This window comes from Lolium rigidum, chromosome 7, assembly GCF_022539505.1.
Source record: "Lolium rigidum isolate FL_2022 chromosome 7, APGP_CSIRO_Lrig_0.1, whole genome shotgun sequence".
Classification (NCBI taxonomy): domain Eukaryota; kingdom Viridiplantae; phylum Streptophyta; class Magnoliopsida; order Poales; family Poaceae; genus Lolium; species Lolium rigidum.
The window spans coordinates 58503814-58510305 of record NC_061514.1 but is presented as its reverse complement, the minus strand read 5'-3'; positions in this window follow the sequence as shown (position 1 = coordinate 58510305).

Sequence of the window (6492 nt, the reverse complement as noted above, 5' to 3'; positions counted from 1 at the left end):
TAGAGTTTGGGCTCGTGCCCGGTTGGGATTATTCCCACATTAGAAAGTGTACGGACTATAAATATGTATCTAGGGTTTATGAAATAAACAACAATCACGTTCACCACAAACCAATCTAGGCGCATCGCCAACTCCCTTGTCTCGAGGGTTTCTTCCGGGTAAGCATCATGCTGCCTAGATCGCATCTTGCGATCTAGGCAAGCACACGTTTATTCGTTGTTCATGCGTTGCTCGTGCTGAAGCCTTTTGATGGCGAGCAACGTAGTTATCATAGGTGTTTTAGGGTTAGCATTGTTCATCGTATCATATGCTATCGTCGTGCGACCCTTAGATATCTAGCCGCCCTTACACCTATCTTGGGTGTAAGGGCGGCACCCCGCTTGATCATCGTTTAGTAGATCCGATCCGTTATGATTGCTCCTTGTTCTTCAAGGATTAGTTTAATATCTGCATAGTTAGGCCTTACAAACGGGTTGAAGGATCCAGTGGCGCGTAGGGTGTAGTTTGCTAGCCCTAGACGGGATGTTCCGAGGATCAACTTCGTGTTGGTTTTTAGGCCTTGTCTAGGGTCGGTTTACGGTCACCGTGCGTGGCCGCCAGGCTCAATCACGAGTAGGATGTTCCGATTATGCGGTGAAAACCCTAAATCATAGTAGGTCGTTTTAGCTTTGTTTTGATCAAGCAGACCACCATCCGATCGTACACCTCGTACGCATCATGGGTGGATCGGCCCTTGAGCCGATTCACGAGACAACCCGAGAGCCGATCGAGGCTCGTATTTAGTGTTTACGTGTATGCCATGCAGGAAACTAAGCGAGGCACATCCAACACCTTCCCGACCAGGTATAGGTCGGGTGGCACGCCCTTGCATCGAGCATCGGACGTGCGTGCCGAAGGCTTTGCGGGCCGTCGCTCCGAGGGACCAGGGCCAGCCCGCAGTCCCGGGAGCCTCCCGGCTCTATAGTGTTGCCCGTCGCCGCTCGCCGGTGGGTTTCTCGACCGCAACACATTCTCGGCACGCACGGTGGGACCATCTTCGACATCAACCGCATCGCCATCTACATCCGAGATGGCGGAAGGCACTCCGACCAAGTACGAGGATCCGACCGACGAGCTCAAGAAGAAGCATGACGAGATCAAAGCAGTCCTCGAAGCCGACCTCATCGGCTCTTTTCACGTAACCCTCTCACATGGCATCGGTGGAAAGGGTTCTCATCCGAAGGCGCGCTCGATGGAGTGGACCTGTCCACCCCGTCGAAGAACGCACCAGGTCGCCGCGTCGAGAGATTAACTTCATGGTGGCTCATTCGCTGCACCGCCATTCTGAGAGCCTGGTGAACACTTTGGAGCGTGTCGCTCTGCGCGTGATCCAGGAAATCATGAGCCATCAGTATTCTCCGTCAGGACCAGCTCTGGGGACTCACCAAGGAGAGATGCCACTCCAGTCCCGTCCACCGCTGCCGTTCGCGTTGGCAGCACCAGAAGTGCCGACTTCACCGGCATACGTCGTCTACAAGATCGGTGGTGACCCTAGTGACTACCAATTCTTGCATGAGGCGCCTAAGGAGATCCCTCACGGATACACGTGCACATATGTGCCGACCGCATGAATCGGGAACTCTCGAACCGAGCTGCAACAAAGAGGACTTCCGGAACGACAGGAGGAACTTCGGGAGCGGATCTTGAGAAGCGTACGTGGCTAGCTAAGTATGCCACCCCGACAAACCTCCAGAGCTCAGCTCCTGCAGTTGGATCAGAGCTAGAAAAGCAAGCATGGCTAGCTAAGTATGCCACCCCGGCGAATTTTCAGAGTTCGACGCCTGCAGCCATCACCGCGGAACAGATCTGTACGATCTTGAAAGATCAGTTCGGCATGATGCCGAAAAGGAGGACAATCGGCTACTCCAAGCCGTACCCCAACGAGTACGAGTTGATCCCACTACCACCCAAATATCGGCTCCCTGATTTCACCAAGTTTAATGGATCAGATGGTTCCAGCTCCATCGAGCATGTGAGCCGATATTTGGCACAGCCGGGCACGATCTCAGCATCAGACGAGCTGCGTGTGAGGTTCTTCGCACAGTCCCTCACAGGATCGGCTTTCGGGTGGTACACATCGCTGCCACCAGATTCAATCCGGACTTGGAAGCAGTTGGAAGAGCAGTTCCACGTGCAGTATCACTCAGAGGCTTCCGAGGCTGGCATTGCCGATCTAGCACAAGTACGACGTAGCGCGGGGAAACAGAGTGTCGAATACGTCCAGCGCTTCGAGACCGTTAGGAACCGATGCTATTCGGTTCATGTGACCGAAAAGAAGCAAGCCGAGTTGGCGGTGGTGGGTCTCTCATCATCGATCAAGGACGTGGCCTCCCAAGCAGTACTACCCTTCACCGGCGCACATGGTGCGTAAGCCGTCAAGCATATGAACAGCGCCACCCGCATGTTTACCAGGATAAATTCAAGCGTGCGGTGGTCCCGGTTGAGGCAGATGAAGATGAAGGTGTCATGGGAGATCAAGAGGTAGCAATGGCTGAATGGACTCGGGGCAAGCCCCGTGTCCTGTAAATGGGTTAAGCCACAAGGTCCTCCAAAAGGGTTTGACTTCGACGTGACCAAAGCTGAGCAGATTTTCGACCTCTTACTCAAGGAGAAGCAGCTAAAGTTACCCGAAGGCCACAAGATCCCCACGGTGCAGGAGCTGAACGGAAAGCCATACTGCAAGTGGCATAACACGTTCACCCACGCCACCAACGACTGCAGGGTGTGGCGTCAGCAGGTCCAAATGGCGATAGAACAAGGGCGTCTAATTTTCAGACCGCACGCCATGAAGGTCGACACACACCCCTTCCCCGCCGTTAACATGGTGGAGTGCACTTACCATGGAGGGTGCCAGCCAGATTCTCGTGCAATATCAACATGGTAGGGCCTGGGCACCACTCTGGTAAGGACGGAGATGAGGGCAGCTGCTCTCATAGCAAGGACACAGAGGAAGCCGCTCCACGCGATCGGCTCCGTCACGATGGCAAGCGCTACATCACAGAGGGAGAAGTGAGGAACGTAAGATATCAGCGACCTCTCTCGGTCACCTCCTCAACAAGTATGTGGGTCAATATGACCAACGCCGGCGATACAACAACGATGATGAAAGAGATCGTCCGGCTAGGGACGCCAGAGACACCGTCGACATGATAGCGACGAGGAAAGATATGAGCGCCACGCCAAGGAAAAGCCGAGAGAGCAAGACGACGTGGATAGGCACCGGACTGCCCCTTCTTCGACACCGCCGGGATTCGAGAATGAGCCGATTGCCTACAATCGGCAACCGTCCGTAATGTAGAAAAACGAAGAAGGATGCAGCTAACGTGTCCGTGTTCAAACGTCTAGGGCCTCTCCCGCCTCGGAACAAGCACGCCGAGTCCGCTCGGGTAGAAGATCTCGAGGAACTAGAGGACGATGATGAAGAAGACAAGTATCATCGGCCAAGGTGGTGCCCCGATGGGCTCAGCCTGCTCCCAAAAGCGTAGGGTTCAGCGACTACGTGGGTTGGAGGAAGCCGAAAGGTTATACCCGCACACGTTGAGGAAGGCGCGGCCTGATCCGGCCGCTAAAATTCAGCGAACCCTGGACGAAGAAGGTCGGCCACAAAGGAAAGAGTGGCGCCCGTACAAAAGAAAGCCGATGATGAGACATCGGCCGGCACAAACATGGTGTTCATCCTTCCAACGGAGTTTAGTGCTCCGAGATTAGACGAAGCACCCGTGGCACAACTTGATCTGCGGCCCACGGCCGATCATCTTTGAGAAGCCACGAGAAAGAAGCTACAGTGCATCCGAAGGCCCTGTACTTGCGAGGCTACATCAATGGGCAGCCTGTCAACAAGATGCCGGTGGACACCGGAGCGGCAGTCAACATTATGCCATACTCCATGCTACGTCGGTTGGGACGCTCTAGCTCGGATCTGATCAAGACCAATGTGACACTGAGCGATTTCAACGGCCAAGCATCTGACGCACAAGGTGTTCTGAACGTGGATCTGACCGTAGGAAGGAAAACCGTCCCTACGACGTTCTTTATTGTCGACAGTAAGAGCACCTATGCTGTCCAACTAGGGAGAGATTGGATCCACGCCAACTGTTGCATTCCATCCACGATGCACCAATGCCTAATACAGTGGGATGGAGATGAAGTAGAAGTCGTCCACACAGATGATTCAGCCGAGATTTCAACGGCCGGCATGAACGTTTGGGAGACATCGGAGCCAAGAGCCACTCTCGGCATCAATTTGGACGATCGCGAGCGCATCGACGTGACAAAGGACGGGGTTAGGTTGGTTTTATCCACCGGCCTGACCGTGTAACAAGAGCAACATCTATGGACAAACGTAGGCGATGCCGATCCATGTGATCGGCCCCAAGGATCTATGAAGGAACATTGCAAAACCTTCATTGAGCAATTCAACATGGAGGCCGATTCCAGCAATCGGCCAAAATTATCCTCACACCATACATTCTGCCTGGGTTCAACGTCGATCTAATGGGCAATGGGTTTGCATCGGCTGATGAGCTGGAAGGAGTCCACACTGGTCCTAATAGAGCCGACGTTCACATATAGTGCCTTGGCTAACTACGTAGCCGATATCAGCGAGCTACTCGGCGTAACCGGCTCGGGGGCACCTAATCAGATGAACATGTGCGATACATGTGCAGTGAAATATTGGGGGCCGATAGAAAAAATCGGCCAATAAAAAAAATTCTCAAGATATACAGCCGATGCACGGACATCGACTTTAGAGCGAAGGAACAAAGCCGATGCACGGCCATCGATTGTAGCACAAATTTCATGGGATCTACCAGTTGCGTGTTCAAGACACAAGGACCTCCAACTCTGTGTCAGAGGAGTTTTGTTTCTAAGCCGCTGTGTGATCATTTGCAATATCGGCTTTCAACAGAGGAAAGGTAATCGGCTCTGGCTGGCTCTGCATGGTAGCTTTCTGGATTTGATCGAGCTCAGGTCCATTTGTCCGAATTGCGTGTCCTCAACACCGTTTTCGCCTTGACCGAGGCTCGGGGGCAGCTGACTCGGTAGATGCTCTGTTTCTAGAAGCCGATTGGAGTGTCATCGGCTGGTCCTGCGTCCCAACCTTCTTCAAAGATGGTGAGTTCTTGCAGAAGAGGATCACCGGAGCTGGTGGGAGGAATTTAAGGACTCCCGTGACGGCAAGGGTCTTCCATGTTATCCACCAGGTCTCAAAGTCATCAGTCGAAGAGTTGAAGGATAGATTGTGAAGGACCGATGCGTTGCCATCGGCTCATTGAGCATTAGCTAAGTGGACAAACTAGCAGTAGTCGATAGGAGGGGAAATCGGCTAAATTAGCTTAAAGGAAATCGGCAAAATCAAATTGGGGGAAATTCTTATTGATAAACAGGATTTCTTACAAAGAAAGAGCTGATTGCTCACGGAAGGAAGAACAAAAGAAGGGTCTGTTGACCAATCTACTACTAGGCCTACACTAGTAGATCCTAGTCTACAGGCCGTCGCTGCCCTCATCGTCGTCCTCGGAGCTCTCATCGGCACTACTGCCGGTGGGCTCCTCGTCGCTGCTCCTGTAGCCCTCTACGGGAGCTTCATTCTCCTCGTCATCATCGCTGTCGTCGTCATCCCACCAGGTGCGGAGGCGTTTCGCCGCGGGTAACCCTCGAGGGAGTCGTCGTCGTCGTCTTCCTCCTTCTCTTCCTCGCAGGAGGTGTAACCGTCCCAGTGGGAACAAGTCATCCTCGCTTCCGATTCCAGTTCCCCATCAGCAAGGAACTGGAGATCTTCATCTCCGCTGGTCAAAGACTTGTCATCCTCGGACTAGACGGAGGAGGCGTGGTCCTCCTGGTCCCACTCCTCTGGTGCGCGTATGTCCTCCGGCGTCGGCTTGCGGGAGGAGGAAGACCGGTAGGAAAGACCGGAGGAGGAAGAGGAGGAAGAGTCCATGGTGGGAGGAGGGTTTTCGAGTACTACGGAGGAACAGAGAATGAGGAGGGGATAGAAAAGCGAATTGCTCGATGCGGTTAAATAAAAGGGATATAGTGGAGATTCAATGTCACAAGCAGCTTCCAAGGAAGTGGTGCCCAAAGGAGAATTGCCAGTGTCACGCGGAGAAGTGGAGGAGGCAAGGCATCATGATGAAGGATACCGCAGCGGTTCCCGCTCCGCCACGACATGACCCGACGAAGGAAAATGCAGTGATTTTGGAATTGTCATTTCCAAAACCAGGGGGCATGTGTTTTCACCAGAATTTGACCGGATCAGAGGTGGGCCGCGATTGAAGATGGGCTTGAAGAATATACATAGAAAAAATACATGAATCGGCCTTATATGCAAAGTTTGGGCTAGTTTGCCCGTGTATCTGTAACATAGTAGGATACGTGTCGGTCGAGCTAGAGTTTGGGCTCGTGCCCGGTTGGGATTATTCCCACATTAGAAAGTCTACTGACTATAAATAT